This window comes from Papaver somniferum, chromosome 6 (genome assembly GCF_003573695.1).
Source record: "Papaver somniferum cultivar HN1 chromosome 6, ASM357369v1, whole genome shotgun sequence".
NCBI classification, from domain to species: domain Eukaryota; kingdom Viridiplantae; phylum Streptophyta; class Magnoliopsida; order Ranunculales; family Papaveraceae; genus Papaver; species Papaver somniferum.
The window spans coordinates 156,119,183-156,141,169 of record NC_039363.1 but is presented as its reverse complement, the minus strand read 5'-3'; the positions used below and the strand labels follow the sequence as shown (position 1 = coordinate 156,141,169).

The 21,987-nt window shown below is 39.6% G+C and overlaps 1 pseudogene; it reads left to right on the top strand.

The window, feature by feature from the left end:
• The first annotated feature begins 15,868 nt into the window (after nucleotides 1–15,868).
• On the top strand, nucleotides 15,869–15,968 carry LOC113292042 (annotated as a pseudogene).
• Nucleotides 15,969–21,987: the final 6,019 nt, after the last annotated feature.

Below are 21,987 nucleotides of genomic sequence, written 5' to 3'. Positions count from 1 at the left end.
CTGTACAAAACCCAGACTGTCACATTCCTGTCATCTTAGGACGTCCTTTCTTGGCTACGTCCAACGCGATCATTAATTGTCGTAATGGAGTGTTAAAACTGTCTTTTGGTAACATGACGGTAGAATTGAATGTGTTCGATATTAGTCAACAACCTGTGAATCTTGATGATGATGTGCATGAAGTTAATATGATTGAAGGATTAATGCAAGATTCGTTGACTAACATTCTATCCGTCGACCCCTTTCAAGCATGTATGGAGAACTTTAACCCTGATTCCTATGATGATGCATACTGTAGTGACGTCCTATCTCTGCTCGAATCTGTACCTCAAATGGACGTCACTGAAAGGAAATATGAAGTGGAACCACCCTACTCTCTGATTCCAATCTTTTCCATCCATTGTTGAGCCACCCAAGCTTGAATTGAAACCATTGCCTAGTACGTTGAAGTACGCTTCCTAGGTTCTTCTGATACTTTACCTGTCATTATTTCATCATGTTTAGACACGGAACAGGAAAGTAAGCTTTTAGAAGTACTTAAGGAACACAAAGAGGCCTTAGGATGGACCATCTCAGATCTCAAAGGAATTAGTCCCACCATTTGCATGCACCACATTAACCTTGAAGAGAATGCCAACCATCGAGGGAAATGCAAAGGAGACTTAATCCTAACATGAGAGATGTAGCCAAAGGAGAGATCCTGAAACTACTTGATGCGGGTATCATATACCCAATTCCCGATAGCAAATGGGTTAGTCCCATTCAAGTTGTGCCTAAGAAGTCAGGCATTACTGTTGTTCAGAACGACAAGAATGAATTAGTCCCTACTCGTACAACCACAGGATGGCGAGTATGCATCGACTACAGGAAGTTGAACACAGTAACAAGGAAGGATCACTTCCCGCTCCCTTTCATTGACCAAATGCTAGAACGTGTGTCTGGACACAGTCACTACTGTTTTCTAGATGGCTTTTCCGGTTATAACCAAATTCACATTGCTCCGGAAGATCAGGAAAAAACTACATTCACGTGTCCATTTGGGACGTTTGCTTATAGACGTATGCCCTTCGGGTTGTGTAATGCACCTGCTACTTTTCAGCGTTGCATGATGAGCATTTTTCTGACATGATAGATAGTTTTCTCGAGATCTTTATGGATGATTTCTCTGTTTTTGGTTCCTCGTTTGACGAATGTTTGAAGCATCTTGCCCTCGTGATATCCAGATGTAAAGAAAAGAACCTTGTTCTAAATTGGGAAAAATGCCATTTTTGGTGAATTCAGGAATAGTTTTAGGACACATCATCTCAGAAAAAGGAATTGAAGTGGATAAAGCTAAAGTTGACCTCATCCAACATCTACCACAACCTTGCTCTGTGAAGGAGATCAGATCATTTCTAGGTCATGCTGGTTTTTACCGGCGATTCATCAAAGATTTCAGCAAAATCTCCAGACCTCTGTGCAGTCTTCTCTCCAAAGATGTTGCCTTCAATTTCGATGCTGCTTGTGTGAAGGCATGGGAGGAATTAAAAACCCTTCTCACCACCGCTCCTATAGTCCGACCACCCGATTGGAAGCTTCCGTTCGAACTTATGTGTGATGCCTCTGATTATGCTGTTGGTGCTGTTTTAGGACAGCGAGTTGATAGACTGCCATATGTGATATACTATGCTAGCAAAACCCTTAATAATGCCCAACTCAATTATTCAACTACCGAGAAGGAATTGCTTGCCGTCGTTTTCGCATTAGACAAGTTTAGATCTTATCTGATAGGGTCTAAGATCATCATATATACAGACCATGCGGCTTTGAAGTATCTTCTCTCCAAGAAGGATGCTAAAGCTCGCCTTATTCGATGGATACTCTATTACAGGAATTCGATCTCGAAATCCGTGATAAGAAGGTTGTGAGAATGTGGTTGCTGATCATTTGTCTAGATTAACTTTAGAGTCTATTGATGAATCTGAGCTGATTAGAGAATCATTCCCAGATGAACAGCTGATGTCTATCTCAGACCTTCCTTGGTTTGCTGATATTGTTAACTACCTCGCTAAAAGGTAGGATGCCCTCACGTTGGTCAAGACAAGACCGCTCTAAATTCCTGGCTGAAGTCAAACATTTCCTTTGGGATGACCCATATTTGTTTAAGTACTGTCCAGACCAAATCATTAGGAGATGTGTCCCCAACACTGAACAGAAAGATGTGATATCTTTCTGTCATGACCAAGCATGTGGAGGCCATTTCAGTGCCAAGAAAACCGCTGCAAAGATCTTGCAGTGTGGGATTCTATTGGCCATCATTGTTCAAGGATTGCCATGATTATTGTGTTGCTTGTGAACGCTGTCAAAAGCTAGGAAGCATTTCGAGGAGAAACATGATGCCATTGAACCCCATTTTGATTGTGGAGATTTTTGATGTTTGGGGGATAGACTTCATGGGTCCATTTCCCATATCTGACAGCAAGTTGTACATCCTAGTCGCAGTTGATTACGTTTCTAAGTGGGTAGAAGCCATAGCAACCAGAACAAATGACCACAAGGTGGTACTTTCATTTCTAAAGGAGAACATATTTTCACGTTTTGGTACCCCTAGAGCTATCATCAGGACGGCGGTTCACATTTTCGTAACAAGTACTTTGAGTCTTTAGTACGCAAGTATGGCATAACTCACAAGGTTGCTACTCCGTACCACCCTCAGACTAGTGGACAAGTGGAAGTGTCTAATAGGGAAATTAAGCACATTCTGGAGAAGAAGGTCAACCCGTCCAGGAAAGATTGGTCATTGAGATTGAATGATGCTTTGTGGGCCTATAGAACAGCTTATAAGACACCAATTGGCATGTCCCCCTATCGTCTAGTGTATGGAAAGCCGTGCCATCTACCTGTGGAATTAGAACATCGTGCCTACTGGGCAATCAAAGAGCTGAACTTTTCTCTGGACGAAGCTGGAATTCAAAGGAAACTTCAACTCAACGAGTTGGATGAATTGAGAAATGAGGCTTATGACAGTGCCAAGATGTACAAGCAGAAGATGAAGATGTTTCATGACAAGCGTATTCTGCGCAAATCCTTCACTCCTGGTCAGAAAGTCTTGCTGTATGACTCCCGATTACATCTTTTTCCAGGAAAACTGCGTTCCAGATGGAAGGGTCCGTACCTAGTACGCACAGTTTTTCCTCATGGAGCTGTAGAGCTGGAGGATGTCTCCAACAAGAACGTTTTCAAAGTCAACGGGCAGAGATTAAAGCCATTCCTTGAGCCATTTCCACCCGACATTGAAACAGCCAACCTGGAGGACCCAGTCTATGTGGACTAAACTGGTCCACTCTTTCCCTAAATAACCAAAAAAAAAGTTTTCCAACTCTTTCCCTAAAAACCAAAATTTTTCGTTTTCCCATCAAAACCAAAATTTGTCTTTTTCCCAACAAAACCAAATTTTTTTTCCAAAAAGTCCAATCCCATTAAAAACCAAAATTTTCTTGTAGATAATGTGTTAGTTAAATTTCCCTTTGTGTATATTTTATGCTCATCCATTGTGACTCCTAATATGATGGATTTTTGCCTTGAATAACGGAGTTTTAATCGAGCTTTCGCCGTACAATCGGGTATTCTCTCTCCTTTTACTCTACTCAGCATGTTCCTCTTCATATATTGTTTTATAATTCTTTCCATATTTTGAAACATTGAGGACAATGTTTAGTTTAGGTTTGGGGGTATAGAGTAGATACCATGATAATTTGCCATAATTGAAAACGAACTCCTTCTTCTTTTTTGAAAAAATTGAAAAATTCCAAAAAAATTGAAAAATCAAAATTGAAAAAAAAATTAAAAAAATGAAAAATCATAAAAATGGAGCTCATTTACCTTGAAATGTTGACTCTTGTGCAAATATGTATTTTATTAGGAGTCTTAGTCTAGATATTTAGGCACCCTGATTCTAGCACAATTCACATAGTGATAAGAAATTTGCACGCGCACGATCTACCAATACATGTTTGGCCTCGATCTTCAAGGTGTTTGATAGGAAGTTACGATTGCCAATCACTTTAGAATACTGAACGAAACTTGACTAGCTTGTTCTTTGGTTGGTTGGGATAGAAGGTGGAGGTTACATTAAGAAAGACAACCATCGAATTTAACTGGGTGCATCAAAAAGGGCTACCTCTTGCAAAGTGTCATGTAATCTTTTGTTTCCTTTTGTATATGTATCAAAAGTGTTTCCTTGTATGAAAAAAAAAAAAAAAAAAAAAGGAATCAAGTATTCCATCATCTCTTGTTCCAAAAATAAAAAGAGAATAGTCCATGTAAATAAGAGTCATGTAAAGAGTTATTTGTGTTTTGTGTAATAAGCAAGGAGGGTGTATGCCATTGATGTACAACGCGAGTAATTGTGAAATACCTCCAACTCATTCACAATTCTCGTAAAGTCCGGACAGCTAGCTAGATTTCGACCTCAGTTCTTAGCCTGAGAAACTATCTCTTGGTGATTAGTAGTCATAACTTCAGATCTTTCTTTACACATGTGTAGATACACTTTACACTCTTATCACATGTCTTTTTTTGTTATCAGTGCTAGGATTGTGCCTTCGATAGCTAGATTGACATCTCCATTTTGCTGTGAGCTTAAACTGTTTTGCACATGTCACATTTGATGGAATCTGAGCTTATATTTTGACCTAGAACTTTGTAGGTAACGTTCTAAGCAAACCTTCACGAGACTTCAACTCGTCCACTAGGGGACACTTAGTGGTTTAAAAGGCTTAGTGCATACGCTAAATGCATTCGAGAGACCAGCGACAGTGGTATAGTTAGGATTTCCTTAGTTTTGTTTTACTTGAGGACAAGTAAAATTCAGGTTTGGGGGTATTTGATGAGTGCCAAATATTGTTATATTTATCCCTTTTTGTTGGCAATTTAACTCATCTTTTATGCATTAATTCTACATTTTATCCCATATTCTGTTTTTCATTGTTTTCAAGAATAAATATTTTTATTAATTAATTTTGCATTTTTAGGTAATAAATAAAGTTCGGATGAGTCGCGGAGCGAAAAGAGCGGAAAAGCAGTGAAAAGCCGGGAGAAATTACGCAAGGAAGCCGCGAAGAATGGTGCGCACAACCTCATTTTCTACACACAAAAGCGCCTCCTTTCTCAGCCATCAGATCAGTTCTCAGAAGCATCCGATGGTCGCTCCTTCATAGAGCATCAAAATCTGAAGTCTCTGCCAAGCACCACAACGTTGAAATTCCAAGCCTTCAGATTAGATGGTAGTTGAATCCGACGGTCGCTCCCTTGCTGTGCATAGAAGTTTGATATCTCCGCCTAACACTACAACACCTAACTCCATCTGGCGTCGTTGATTTTGTTGTATTATATAATCCAGCGGTCGCTACAAGCTTCACTTCATCTCACCGTCCGATTGATCTTTCATCTCCCTATCCCACGGCTCAGCGTCGCAGATCATCAAACTCGATACACTCGCCTCACACCCTAGCGACCGAGCACCTACACCTCAAACAAACACACCCTTCCCTTCTCCATCGAACCATCTCCTCCATCACCCCCTCTGCAGAACCGCCATGCCCCGTACCACCACCATGTCCGTCTCCATCACCACCACCTCACCCCAAATCACTCCACTAATTTCTCCCCAACTCTATTCTACCTAAACCCATCACGTACCATCTCTTTAATCATCATTTACAACCTCAATTTCTCATCTCTCTGCCTGAAACCCTAGGTGAGAAATTGGGGATATATATGATGATTAAAGCATCAATTGGAGCTCGAGAGGAACGAGAAGAAGCAGGAGAAGATTGGGTCGACGAGATGGAGCGAGTATCTCATCAACAGTAGGTAAATCAATTTCACCAAACCCTAGTTCTACTGATTTTGGGGGAAAATTGGGGAAAACCCAAAAAGGTGTAATGGGTATAAATTGATGTTATGTGAAGTGTGTAGAGGACACTGTATACCTCTCTGGACTAGCCAGTAGAGAATTTGCTACAATTTTTATGAACTTCAAATTTTAGTTGCTTATCAGGGACAGTTGCAAATTGCTTATGTGTTGAGTTATCTGATATGTTGTTAGTTGTGTATGAATCATCTGTGTTAATGTATGTATATTGCTACATCATGGTTAGCATGAGCTAATCAGCCTCAGGCCAAGGCTCAGTGAAGCCTTGTGCACTGTCAAGTGTAAATGAGCTAGGATAGTTACTTCCTTGTATGTTTTGATTGTGCAAATGAGAGATGCCAATGCTCATAGAGCCTGTGATTGGCTGTACTGTCAAAAGACAACCAATGCTAGGGGTAGACTAGTGAGCAAGTTGGTGTTCTTCCATTTCTAGTTGTATGCTTAGGAATGAACATAACCTAGAAACATGTCACTTGATTAGGACACAAGGTGGATCATAAGCCTTGGCTTACCCACCAATTCCCTCTCAGTAATTTACATTTTCAGTTCTAAGTTTGCTTCCTGATCAGTTATTTTCTTCAGTTATTTTCCTGCCTTTTATTTTCTTGCACTTTGTAGCTACTGTGCACTGAAGTCAGTGCACTGAACTCACCTTGCCCTTGGCTTCCAAGCCTTGGTTCTTTGCTTATCTTTCCCTGCTGTGGTTCTAGTCTGTTTTTCATTACTTAGCTTGGTTCTTTGCTGATTTGCCCTGCTTTGCTCTCTGCCATAGTGCATTGTCACCATTGTTAGCCTAGGAAAACTTCTTATATGCTCCTCTCCCTGTGGACAAACCCCTACTCATCACTATATTATAAATCTTGACCTTGTATACTTGCAAGCTTTTGTGTGTCTTTGCATATCACACCAATGGGATACAAGCTTACACAAATTGCATGGACACATAACTTTCACCACTTGCCATGTGTTAGAGCATTGCTCGGTCGAACTCGCAAGTGTTGCTATTTCAAGCTTGTTTGTCAAGTTTAATTGATAAAAACTATAAGCCTTGATTTCTAGTCTACTTATAGTTATGTCTCAGATTAGGATATAATGTGTAGTTGAGCCTTAGACTTCACGACATTCATCGATTGAAGACGAAGATTTACTGAGGAGAGCTTGGAGGAACTTCATCAACAAAAGGTATGTGGATACGAAAACTTATCTATCACTCATAATTCTATTCTATTCTATCTCCTAATGAGACTAAGTCGTATAACTTTACAGACTTTTATATTATACACATTTGATATTTCGAGTTGAGTTTAACTTGGTTATCTATTTCTCGAAATATGTGTTGGAAGCTTTTTGCTTTAGCTACATTCATCATATTCTTGATGAGTTTAGTTGGAAACAATTTATTTGTTGGAAACTACTCCCCTTTGTTTGTGACTACTAATTTTCCTATAGTCTACGTAATGTAAACAACTCAGAGGATCGAGAACTACGTAGTAATGATACCTCTGTTGAACTGATAATAATAAGTAGTAAAAGATATCTAAGATCACGATACTAACAAAGGACACAAATATAATGTAAATGGTACTAAGTTATCATGAGACACAAGAGATTATGTGGTTCAACTTTCGTCTACACCCACGGGGTAATAAGTGATTTGTTTGTATTAAGTAGTGGTGGTTACAAATATCTTAAATACTTCCCAAAGTAATAGAGAGAACTCAAGTTGAAGTAAATACTTAAGTTCTAAACATTAAAGAGGTATAAGCTTAATACTAGATATTCTTCTCCTAGATATTGAATGCCCTTAGTTTGTTGGTGAGGCTTGGTATTTATAGCCCCCTCTACTCCAGGTATATCTTTGTTGTCTTTGGATCTATTGTTTCCTGATATACCTTCCGTACAAATGGTACCTTCGTTCGTCGCGTGCTTTCTCCAGTTGAGCTCTGCCACCTCAGCTGACCCACGTTCCTTCGGGAACTTCCCAGCCTCAATACAGATTGTACCTTCGTTCACCGCTAACCTTTGCCAGTAAGATTCCACCACATCATCTCTCTTCACGTGCTTTGGTTATGCGTGTAGATAATATATTTGTGCATTTAATGCTGATTAGATGCGTCATCTACCTCTGTCCCTTCGCCAGCTGCCTCTCTCTAGACTAGGCTTTTACCTTCTCCATATTGGCCGTCGAGGTATCCCTTCTTGGGATGAGATAAAGTAGATCTATGAAAGTATCCTCTGCCACTTAGGTTTCTCTATATAGCGAGGGCTACACAGTTACCTTATATGCGACCACTAAGATCGTGACACGTGCTCCGCAGAATATTGGTATTGATGTGATTTGTAGATAGTGGTAAAAAGAGTGTCGTTTCTCAGACTTGTGAAGGATTTTTTTAGACTTAAATTCAAAACTAAAATAGAAAACACAATAAAAATTATAGCAAACTCAAACAAAGATGATATCAATATTAAAAGAAACACTGAGGCTAAGATTCCACTATTTTCCAAGTTCAAAGTGATTAAACCAATACTTATATTTATGCAATTTTCTCGTTTAATTTGATTCTAAAATATTGCAACAAGTAGATTTTCAAAAGTAGTAATTGTAAATACCAAGTATGAAGCATCAAAAGTCTTAAAACTAAGCATACTCCATCAAAATAGATCACAACCACTCAAATAAAAATCATATTAAATAATAGTTCAAGGCAAATAATCATATAATTATTGCAAATAAAAAGATAAAATAGAATATACCACTTTTTGTTGGAAAAATAACTTCCTATATCGCCTCAGCAATGGGGTTTAGCTCTTCATATTAACCACTTGCTCAAAATACATGTTTGTTGCTCAAAAGTTGATTAAAAAGAAGAGAAGGTATAAAACAACGTGTTTGTAACGGATATAATTGTTACGAACCACTGTTACAAAGTACCCTAACACAGAACTGTTGCGAACTCTGAATAATCGTTACAGAAATTGTGACAAAGTGATTGAATTTTGAAAGAAAAGGCCACGGATTCTGCGACTGTCTCTGCAACTTGGTGTTTTTTTGCTCTGTTCTGTTCTAAACTTCTCTAAAGTGAACGTAAGTCTTCTATGAGATATCCCAACTCCTTTTATATCCCACAGGTCGATTCCACTTCAAGAAATCTTCGGCTCTTCTTATCTTCCCTCCACCTCAAGTCTCGGGATTTCTTTCCCTGCCAAGATTCTCTATGTCTTCTTTTTTGTTGAAACTTCTTCTAAAGATAGCAGTAAATCTTGCAGAGTGCATATCCTTCGAATCTCACTACGTACCTTCCACAAATACAACCAAAAATTCTCGTAATATTAATCCTCCCCTGTTTTGACTGAAGTCCGTGTAAATTTCTTTCTATCGAGCCTCAAACACATACGAACCCTGTTTTGAAATATCCATCCCAAACCAATCGAAATCCATGAGAAAATCCGAGTAAAACTCTCCCTGTTTCCGTAAAATAGAAACTCATGATATTTGCCTCCCTGTTTCGACTAACACCGAGTTAACAGCCCAAGTTTCTTGATTTAAACAAACATACCATGCCTGTTTACTCCATTCAAGTACGTACCAACAAATTTCTCCGATTGAATCTCTTTAAATATCGCTTGAATCTCGAATCCTAATCTGCAGGTGTGATGGTTCATTTTCCCGCCAAAACTGATAATTCAACTGTAGAAGATGGTCTCCCCCTATCCAGAGTAGGGGTGCGATTAGCAGCTGCCTGGAAATGGGATGCCCTTAGTAATTAGGTTACCCCTTATCTAAAGTGAGGGTCCGAATAGAAAATGTCCTCCCATGAACGCAAAAAACACTTTTCGAGCCAATTTCGCCGCAAAATCTTATTTTTCTAAAAACACCTACAAAGACATAAAAAGCCAAAATAAATACAAAATTGAGCACCAACAATATATACAATTGAGATTATATCAGACATAAAAATGTGTCTATCAAATACCCCCAAACCTATTATTTGCTAGTCTTCGAGCAAAAATAAAATAGAAATAAAACCCTAACTCACTGTCGCAGGCATCGTCGATTGCATTTAGCATATGCAATAAGCCTTTAAACCCCTAGGTGTTTCTAGTGGCGGAGTGTTGTCTCCGGAGGGCTTACCAGAGGTATACCCACAAAACCTTTATACTCCAGACCCTAGATATCTACACAAAACTTTGTAAGGCACTAAAGAATCTCCTTGGTTGGCATACTTATTGACTACAGGAGGAAGTACCCTGATGCGAAATTCCAATTGTTGTATACGAGTTTGCACTCAAGCATACTAAAATTCATATATAAGTGACAGAGCTCTACTCAGATAGTCGCACTATGGACATCAATATCCGGAGTCAAAACTAATCACATGGATAGATCAAGAAGATGGATATAGAGAAAAACATAGATGGTTTTGATGTTTACTAGGTGAACGGTGTTTCTCATATCTGTCTGAAGGCCTCCGCCAAAATGAACCTATCCTAATGGACTGAGATACTAGTCTGACTAATATCAACACACTGGCATATACAAGGGAACCAGTGATTGATAATCCTAACTCTAGGTCAAGAAAACTGGCATATACAAGTGTTCTAGTGGTCTACTTTATTGAATTTATTCTAGTTGGTCTGATGGTCTGGTCCCAGTTTCTCTTTTCTTTTTCTTTTTTTTTTTTTTTTTTTTTTTTTGTATCTCAATCACTCTAATTCACCCTAGCATTGGTAACAACTTGAATCGTGAGCCCCACCTAATCACATAGAGAAACATAGTTCAAAAACAAAACAAAATAAAAACAGAAGTGAAAAGGACTCAACGAGATATGGTGAAACTATCATGTTATTTCTAACACCTGAGCTCCATGCTTTTATGAATAGACTCTTTAGATGTTTCCATCTAGTCAGATTGGTTCCTCAACTCCTACAACCAAAATGCTTCCATCCACTTAGATTGGTTAGTACCATCCTTAATAGGGATAAATTTATAGGATCTGGAGTTTATTTATTGCAACGAAAAGGTAACAAAAAGTTCTACCCCACCCGCAAACTTAAATCTAACATTGTCCTCAATGTTTCTAATTAAAGAACAGTACCAAAAATATAAGTAACATGAGGAAATAGTAAAGAGAGAAGTCGGAAAGATAGTACCTGGGTGAAGTATAACCAAAAACCTACAAAAATATTATACAACATACAAAATCGCCTCGATGGTCAATCAAGCTAAACAGGGTCCTCCAGAGGGACCTCCTCAACATCACCTGTAGGAAAAGGCTCTAAAAAGGGCTTCAATCGCTGACTGTTAACCTTCGAAGAACTACTACCATCTGGTGTCTCAATTTCAACAACGCCATGAGGAAAAACAGTATGGACCACAAAAGGACCGGTCCACCGAGAGCGCAACTTCCCGGGGAATAGATGCAAACGAGTGTCATACAGAAGAACTTTTTGACCTGGATAAAATGACTTTCGTAAAATATTCATATCATGCACAAGTTTCATTTTGTTCTTATACTCCTTAGCACTATCGTATGCATCTCTACGAATCTCGTCCAACTCATTGAGCTGGAGCTTTATTTGAGCTCCTGCCTTGTCAAGTGAAAAGTTTAAGTTCTTAATAGCCCAATAGGCTCAATTCTCTAACTCAACAGGCAGGTGACATGACTTGCCAAACACTAAACGATAAGGTGACATTCCAATGGGTGTATTAAATGCAGTACGGTAAGCCCATAAGGCATCAGTAAGCCTCGACGACCAGTCTTTCATATTTGGATTAACTGTTTTCTCTAGAATAAGTTTAATTTCCCTATTGGAAACCTCTAGATGACCACTAGTCTGAGGGTTATATGGGGTTGCTACTTTATGGGTAATACCATATTGTTTCGTTAAAAGAGCAAACGGTCTATTACAAAAGTGTGAACCTCCATCACTAATTATAGCTCGCGGCATACCAAAACGTGTAAGTATATTCTCTTTCAAAAACTGGACTACGACCCTGTGGTCATTTGTTTTACATGGAACCGCCTCAACCCACTTAGACACATAGTCTACAACGACAAGTATGTAAAGATAACCAAACGAAATAGGAAATGGACCCATAAAATCAATGCCCCACACATCAAAGACCTCAATCACTAAAATAGGGTTCAAAGGCATCATATTTCTACAGGAAATGGTTCCTAACTTCTGGAAACGCTCACAAGAAACACAATGACTATGGGAATCTTTAAATAACGAAGGCCAGTAAAATCCACACTGCAAAATCTTAGCAGCAGTCTTCTTAGCACTAAAATGACCCCCACATGCATGTTCATGACAAAAGGAGAGAATACTGGACTGGTCACTCTCAGGTACACATCGCCTAATGATCTGGTCTGGACAATACTTAAACAAATAAGGATCATCCCAAAAGAAATGCTTAACCTCGGATAAAAACCTAGAACGATCTTGTTTACCCCAATGTCGAGGGGTTCGACCAGTAACAAGATAATTCACTATATTTGCATACCAAGGTGATTGGGAAACAGAGAACAATTGTTCATCAGGAAAGCTATCCTGAAGGGAATCACTAGGGGAACTAACAACTAGCCTAGACAAGTGGTCTGCTACTACATTTTCTGCACCCTTTTTGTCTCTAATGTCTGGGGAAAATTCATGTAACAATAGGATCCATCTAATCAATCTAGGTTTGGTATCCTTCTTAGATAAAAGGTATTTCAAAGCAGCATGATCAGTATAGATTACGATCTTAGAACCTAATAAATAGGATCTAAACTTATCCAAGGCAAACACGATGGCTAGCAATTCCTTCTTGGTAGTTGTATAGATCATCTGGGCATCATTCAGAGTTTTGCTAGCATAGTAAATCACATGGAGTAATTTGTTTTCTCGCTGACCTAGCACAACGCCTATAGCATAATCTGAAGCATCACACATAATTTCAAAGGGTAGGTTCCAGTTAGGTGCCTGGACTATCGGGGCAGTAGTGAGTAAAGTTTTAAGCTTATCAAAAGCCTTTAAGCAAGCATCATCAAAGACAAACTTAACATCTTTCGCAAGCAAATTGCAAAGAGGTCTAGAAATCAAGCTAAAATCCTTAATGAATCGACGGTAAAAACCTGCATGCCCTAAGAATGATCTAATATTTTTTTACGGTTTTTGGGACTTGTAGAGTCTTAATAAGGTCAATTTTGGCTTTGTCTACCTCTATAGCCTTTGAAGAAACGATGTTCCCTAAGACAATTCCCGATTCAACCATGAAATGGCATTTTTCCTAATTAAGCACTAAATTCTTTTCCTTACACCTAGTCAACACTAATGTCAAATGATGCAAGCACTCATCAAAATATGAACCAAACACTGAAAAATCATCCATAAAGCCCTCTAAAAACCGTTCTACCATATCAGAAAATATGCTCATCATACAACGCTGAAAAGTCGCAGGGGCATTACATAACCCGAAAGGCATGCGTCTATACGCAAAGGTACCAAAGGGACAGGTAAAAGTGGTTTTCTCTTGGTCTTCTGGGGCAATAACGATCTGATTATAACCGGAGTAGCCATCTAAGAAGCAATAGTGACTATGTCCAGCTAATCGCTCTAGCATTTGGTCGATAAAAGGAAGGGGAAAGTGATCCTTCCTTGTGACCTTGTTCAATTTCCTATAGTCAATACACACACGCCATCCCGTGGTCACTCGGGTTGGGATTAATTCATTATTATCATTCTGGACTACAGTGATACCTGATTTCTTGGGGACAACCTGAACAGGGCTGACCCACTTACTGTCTGAAATTGGGTAAATAATACCCGCATCTAACAACTTAAGCACCTCTTTTCGAACTACCTCTTTCATGTTAGGGTTCAGTCGACGTTGCATCTCCCTAGAAGGTTTGGAGTCTTCCTCTAAATGAATCTGATGCATACACACAGTAGGACTTATACCCTTAATGTCTGCTATAGTCCACCCTAAAGCTTCCTTATTGTCTTGAAGTACATTTACTAGCCTACTTTCCTGATCACTATCCAAATCGGAAGCTACAATCACAGGTAAAGTCTCAGATGGGCCTAAAAACACATACTTTAGAGTATCGGGTAGTGGTTTAAGGTCCAACTTTGGGGGCTCTTCTAAAGAAGGAATTAGGGTAGTCTCAGAAACTGGTAACGGTTCGAACCTAGCTTTCCATCTATCAGTGTCTAACACAGGGGTAGAATCTAATAGAGCATTCACTGTTCAATAGTGCTATCGTCGTCAAAATCTAAACCAAAATGGGATAGACAACTTTCTAATGGGTCTTCAACAAAATGTTTGGTAATGACTCCTGAACTAAGGCTTCTATCATGTTCACCTCTTCAACACATGTGTCATCTAGCTCATAGGTAGCTTACTGACATTAAAAATGTTCATCTCCATAGTCATATTACCAAAAGATAAATTCATCACACCATTTCGACACAGTTAATGATCGCATTAGACGTAGCTAAAAATGGGCGACCTAAAATCACAGGTATCTGGTTCTCTGGGTCAGGGACAGGTTGGGTATCTAGGACCACGAAATCCACTGGATAATAAACTTGTCGACCTCAATAAGAATCCTCGATAACACCTCGAGGATTTTAACAGACCTATCAGCTAACTGCAGTGTCATCTGAGTAGGTTTCATTTCACCAAGTCCTAGCTGTAAGTACATGGAATGGTAAGTTCACACTGGCTCCTAAGTCAAGTAAAGCTTTTTCTACCCGGAAGTTACCTATTGTGCAAGCAATGGTAGGAGAACCTGGGTCTTTGTACTTTGGAGTTGTGTGTTCTGAATGATTGAACTTACTGACTAGCTAAAAAGGCTTTCTTATGGACGCTAAGTTTTCGCTTTCGCGTACACATATCCTTAAGGAACTTGGCATAAGCAGGAATTTGCCTAATTGCATCTAATAAAGGAAGGTTTATGGTAACTTGCTTAAAAACCTCCACTATGTCATTAAAGTTCGATTCCTTCTTTGTTGGTACTAATAGCTGAGGAAATGGGGCTCTAGGCAGAATCAGACCTCTCAGGAACTGAGTTGGCATCATCAGAAATTTATCAGTTAGCTTTCCTTAGCTAGTGGTCCTGAGGGGTGAACTACAGTATGTTCACTATCGGGCATGGTTACCTGATTGTCTACTATTCTACCACTCCTAAGGGTTCTAATAGCATTCAATTGATTCGATGGTTTTGTACCTACTTCATGAACTCCTCTAGGATTGGGATTAGTCTGACTAGGGAACCTACCATTATCTCTCTCACTTAAGGTCTTAGCTATTTGGCCGACTTGAAGTTCTAACTTAGCAAGGCTCTGAGCATTAGTTTGAAAATTCTGCTTGGTTTCCTGTTGAAAACTAACATGGCTCTGTGCTAACATCTTAATAGATTCCTCTAAGCTAGTCGTTTTATTTTCTGGGCCTGATGTATTCCTAGTGTAGCCAAAACCTGGGGGAGCATTAGAATTATTAGACTGACCCTGACTCTGGCCCTTAGACCATGAAAAGTTCGGATGGTTCCTCCAACCAGGATTATAGGTTTCTGAATATGGGTCAAACTTCTGACGATTATCAAACCTAGTGTTATTATATAGAGCATTGGCTTGCTCTTCATTATTCTGGCCTTCCCAAAAAGGCTCCAATCTACCACTAGTGTTACCCACTTCTAAAGCTTCTAACCTTTTCGCTATAGCAGCAATTTTGGCATCTGATTCATAGCCTCCTTCTACCCTATTAACGTTTCCTCTGCTGAGAAGAATTTTTTCTGGGGTCCCCTACTACTTTCCCATTGTTGGGTCTTTTCGGCGACTTCATGCAAATATGTCATCGCGTCATCAACTGTTTGGTTCTCAAATCCACCAGTACACATAGATTCTACTGTGGTTGTGGTGGGATAATCTAAACCCTCATAAAGGATCTGAACTAACCTAACCTTCTCTAAACCATGATGAGGACATTGGGCTAATAAATCATTGAACCTTTCCAAATACCTATACAAAGTTTCTCCCTCCTGTTGAGAAAACGTGCAGATTTGCGTCCTAATAGACGATGTTTTGTGCCTAGGGAAAAACTTGTTCAAAAAGGCAGATGTAAGTTGTTCATACGTTTCGATTGACCCGGAAGCCAAACTATATAGCCACGATTTAGCTTTATCTTTCAGGGAAAAGGGGAATAACCTAAGTTTCAAAGCATCATCATCTAGGTTTCTAATCCTGAGGGTACTACAAATTTCCTCAAAGTCCCTAACATGGAAATAGGGGTTTTCATTTTCTTTCCCTAAAAAGATTGGGAGCAGCTGTAAGGTCCCAGGTTTAAGTTCATAAGTTGCTTCCGTCTCAGCTAACCTGATACATGAGGGACGAGTAGTCCTAGTTGGATTCAACAAAGCTTTCAAAGTTGCCATTTCTGGCGCTATCGGAGCAACAGGATTCTCTCCTCAGTCAAAGGACGTTCAAAAACAGACTCTTCAAAAGTCGGACTCTCTAGATTAAGGTAATCGAGACGCTTCGAACTACTAGGTTTCTCTTTAACAAATCTACCTAGTGCGTCTCTTTTACGTTCAGGCATACAATAGAATTTTCTAAATTGGAAGGGTAAGCAAACACAGATCAAGGCCGACTCAACCAAATCAAACCTATTGATTTCTAGCAAACAAAAAGCATGATGGCTCCACTTAGATTGTTTCTAGACCAGCTTCTAATCCTTCGAACGGGAATTCGTTACAATTTAAGCAAACCCCTCTGGAATCAATCCGAGTTAACGTAAGTTGAATAGAGGCGAGGGAAGCTCGGTGGAGCTTTGATACCCAAGGCCTCACCGGTATTACAAGGCGGCGCAGTCACGCATTCAACTTACAGAAACCGTCAAGAACTTCGAAGTATGCTTAAAAGAGTAACCAATATTTTTCGAATGACTTTCCTGTTAAGCTCGTTACCCTATCGGTCTCGTTCTAGTCAAAATTTTAGGCTTAGGTTCGCGTAGGTTACGTGTTCCTAAAGCGGGCAAGAAGAGAACGGTGATGAAATCCGAACCCTTATCTTGTATGGCCAGGCCTTGCCCTTTACTAGAAAAATAAATGTCCGTATTCAGTCCTCAACATATATGCATACGAAGGAGTCCAGTAACTCGCTGACAAGGGATTCGCGAGTGTTTAGAATCTTACCTCCCGTTCCAGACGGGGGATGAATCGGTTGTAGTCGACTCGGGCCACTGACTCCGATGTCTAGTGTACGAACCCAAGGTGCAGAGACAATATCGTAATTGTCCTCCTTCTCTGCAAATAGTTTATATTTAAAGTACCCTTCCGTAGGGTAATAAAAAAAATAATGTCCCAAAGTCCAAAAGTCCAAAAAGTAAAGAAAAATTACAAAAATAATAAACCCTAATACAATTTTTTTTTTCTAAAAGAAAATAAACAAACCCTAAACTAAAATTGTCTAAAATAAAATTGTCTTCTTTTCTGTTCTTTTTGCTTTAATCTTTAGCTCCAAGTCTTTATGAAATCACCAAACTCATTGGCTCAATTTTCTTTATTATCTAGAACATGTCGACACAAGATAAATACCCAAAAACATAAAAAAAGAACAAAAATAATAAAAAACTAAAAACAAAATAAATCTAAAACCCTAAAAACAAGTCCGCGTCGGCGGCGCCAAAAATTGATGTGATTTGTAGATAGTGGTAAAAAGAGTGTCGTTTCTCAGACTTGTGAAGGATTTTTTTTAGACTTAAATTCAAAACTAAAATAGAAAACACAATAAAAATTATAGCAAACTCAAACAAAGATGATATCAATATTAAAAGAAACACTGAGGCTAAGATTCCACTATTTTCCAAGTTCAAAGTGATTAAACCAATACTTATATTTACGCAATTTTCTCGTTTAATTTTATTCTAAAATATTGCAACAAGTAGATTTTCAAAAGTAGTAATTGTAAATACCAAGTATGAAGCATCAAAAGTTTTAAAACTAAGCATACTCCATCAAAATAGATCACAATCACTCAAATAAAAATCATATTCAATAATAGTTCAAGGCAAATAATCATATAATTATTGCAAATAAAAAGATAAAATAGAATATACCACTTTTTGTTGGAAAAATAACTTCCTCTATCGCCTCAGCAATGGGGTTTAGCCCCTCATATTAACCACTTGTTAAAAATACATGTTTGTTGCTCAAAAGTTGATTAAAAAGAAGAGAAGGTATAAAACAGCGTGTTTGTAACGGATATAATTGTTACGAACCACTGTTACAAAGTACCCTAACACGGAACTGTTGCGAACTCTGAATAATCGTTACAGAAATTGCGACAAAGTGATTGAATTTTGAAAGAAAAGGCCACGGATTCTGCGACTGTCTCTTACTGATGTTCTGTGTTCTTCTTCTTCCTCTCGCCCGTATCTCTGCAACTTGGTGTTTTTGTGCTCTGTTCTGTTCTAAACTTCTCCAAAGTGAACATAAGTCTTCTATGAGCTATCCCAACTCCTTTTATATCCCACAGGTCGATTCCACTTCAAGAAATCTTTGGCTCTTTTTATCTTCCCTCCACCTCAAGTCTCGGGATTTCTTTCCCTGCCAAGCTTCTCTATGTCTTCTGTTTTGTTGAAACTTCTTCTAAAGATAGCAGTAAATCTTGCAGAGTGCATATCCTTCCAATCTCACTACGTACCTTCCACAAATACAACCAAAAATTCCCGTAATATTAATCCTCCCCTGTTTTGACTAAAGTCCGTGTAAATTTCTTTTTATCGAGCCTCAAACACATACGAACCCTGTTTTGAAATATCCAGCCCAAACCGATCGAAATCTATGAGAAAATCCGAGTAAAACTCTCCCTGTTTCCGTAAAATAGAAACCCATGATATTTGCCTCCTTGTTTCGACTAACACCGAGTTAACAGCCCAAGTTTCTTGATTTAAACAAACATACCATGCCTGTTTACTCCATTCAAGTACGTACCAACGAATTTCTTCGATTGAATCTCTTTAAATATCGCTTGAATCTCGAACCCTAATATACAAGTGTGATGGTTCATTTTCCCGCCAAAACTGATAATTCAAATGTAGAAGATGGTCGCCCCCTATCCAGAGTAGAGGTGCGATTAGCAGCTGCCTAGAAATGGGATGCCCCTTAGTAATTAGGTTACCCCTTATCCAAAGTGAGGGTCCGAATAGCAAATGTCCTCCCATGAACGCAAAAAAAACTTTTCGAGCCAATTTCGCCGCAAAATCTTATTTTTCCAAAAACACCTACAAAGACATAAAAAGCCAAAATAAATACAAAATCGAGCACTAACAATATATACAATTGAGATTATATCAAACACAAAAATGTGTCTATCAGGTATTCACAGTTTGCCTATTTTCTTTCATATTCTACCATTTGGTAGGATTGGAAGAAAAACTCCCGTAACACCTCCATTTTTGCACGTACATATTTTGGTGGTCCCCACATTTCCTTTCATGCAATAACTTCCCCTTGAATTTCGGGACGTCCAAATTTTTGGATTTTCCAGCCGCCTATAAGAAGAGAATAAAGAGGAGGAATTTTCATTAACTCATTTTCTTCCCCTCGAACTGTCGCTCTCTGTCTCTTTCTCAGAGATTTTTCTTCTGCTGTTAACTGTTGATCTTCCTTTTGATTCGCCAAGGATCCTGTTCAACACTCGATTATCACATACAAGTAAGTGATACTTTGCCTCTTCTCTGAATGTTTGGATTTTCGTCTTGGATTCTCCTTGCTTTGGCTTTGGTTAATTGTCATTGTTCGCCATTGATGCTTTTGGATGTCTGCATGCATTATTTGAAGCTTTTACTGTGTTCTCCACGTTGCATGAGAGTTTGGGTTTGTTTCCATTTCGTATTTTGATGTTGATTCTGCCATGATTGTTCTTCGTCTGCAATTTTATTCATGGTGATGAATATACTTTGATTTCATCTTATGATGGGTTTAAACTGCTTCCCTTGGTTGGTTTACTTAAACCCATGCCCAAAGTACGCTTGTTTTTGCCCCCAATTTGCTTTTGAGTTGACTGTGATTTTCAGTCCGCCATTGTTGATGGGATGTTCTTCCTGCTGGTGTTAGGAATCATGAGACTTCCGAAGAAGAATACGCGGAAGGAACGGAGAACCTCTTCGTCTACTGATCTACCTCCGCGGATGGATCATCCTGATGCTACGCCATCTCCACCCTCTGAGGACACTGAGATACCTGCTGGTACTGAGATGGATGTGGTTCCTGAGGATATTGCGGACCCCGAGGTAAATAAGTTGTTGTTGAGGATCTTCCACCTCCTCCTCCTCACTATGAGCTTCACAGGCTTCAGCTGCGTGATAAGGATAGCTACGCTCACTTATCTTTAGCTTATATCACCAAGTTTTTTTGCCTCCACAAGTTTGAGATTTCCTTTGTTGATGGACCTGATGTTCTTACCGAGTCCCTGTCCGGAGTTTTCCTTATGATGAGAACAACCTTTTGATTAGTTTTGGTCATGTGTCTGCAGGTATGCTCCTCCCTTTGTTTAGTAGAAAGGATCCATTTTACTATGACCTTTTGTCTACCATGGATGACCCGGTGAACAAGACTCAGGTCCGAGGAGCTATGCAGTATACTGGTAATTACTGGTGTGCCCTTCGTGAAAGCTGGTATCATAGTAAGGGAAAGACTACTTTGAAGTCTTATGACCCCTTTGCTGATGAAAGGTCTAAGCAAGAGGATTATACCCCTGCCAACTTCAACGCTACGTATGTTGATGCTACTCAGAATAGTAATCTTCTTCCTTGTAGTGTTGGCCCTCGTCGTATCCATGTTACTGCTAGGAAAATTAGGAAAGGTAACATCCTTCGTCTGCTGGAGGAGATTGATAAGATTGGTTTGACCGTTATCCCTTATTCTGCTAACAAGCCGAAGTCTGACCGCATTCTTGATCATGATGATCGTTGGGCTTGTAATCCCCTTTGTGTGGTGGGTCCTTGGGCCTACGGTTTTACTATCGCAGATTCCATCGTACCTCGTACCGCTCTTTCCTTGCCTGAAAAGTATGATGGATATCAGCCTTGGGTTTCAACCCTTCTGCTTCTCATAAAGGTAACCTTCGTTTTTCTTGGAGGTATTTCATTTTGTGCCTTGTTTTGCATCCTTTGTTTAGTATTCTAATGACTTTTTTCTGTAGTCTTCCCCTGCTTCTTCTGCTGGAAGTGCTCCTGGTTCTGCTGCTAAGAGTGCTCCGGGTTCTGCTGGTAATTCTGTAGCCACTAGGACTAGGTAAAGAAAGGCTTCAGATGAAACAGCTACGCCAACACCTGCGGAGGTAAGGATCATAACCCTACCTTTGTTTCTGTAGGTTCCTTAGTACTTTGCCCCTGATCATTAGCTGACGCATGTGTTTTTTCACAGTCTTCCAAGAGAAAGGGCAAGTTGAAGGTCGTTATTGATCTTAAGGAATCTGATGAGGATCCCAAGGCTGGTGAGGAGGTGTCGGATGATGAAGATATAGAGGACATTGAGGATACTGGCCTCAACCCTCATTTGGACGATATTGAGGAAGATTTCTCCAAGGATAACCCCAGTCCCATTCGTGCTGGCTCTGTGAAGGGTGAGAACCCCCAAGTTGGTGGTGATGTCTCATTGGTGATACATGTTAGTGTTCAATCTCCAACTCCTACTTCGCTTCCAAAGGTACCCTCGTTTTTTGCTCCTAGCAGTGCATTGCCTGTTGTCTCGGCTACTACTGGGGCTGCTGTTGTAGCTTCCATAGTCTTCCTTCGTCTCCTGCTACTTCGTTTCAATCGAGTGGCTCGTTTGCCAAGGGTGTTGCCCCCGTGATGAAGGTTAGTAGCTCGGGCTCTCAGTCGAATAAGAAGGTTGTGCTTTCACTGCCTAGTTTCTCCTTCAATGCTACGCCCACCTCACTGGGGAATGATCAGTATGTTTCTACTGCTCTTGTTAGTAAGGTTGTTGGACCTCCATCTTCGTCACCAGATTGGGCCACACTGGGTAATCTTACTTCTGCTGGAGATATGGATTTAGGTGGTGCTCGAGCTCTTTATTCGGTCC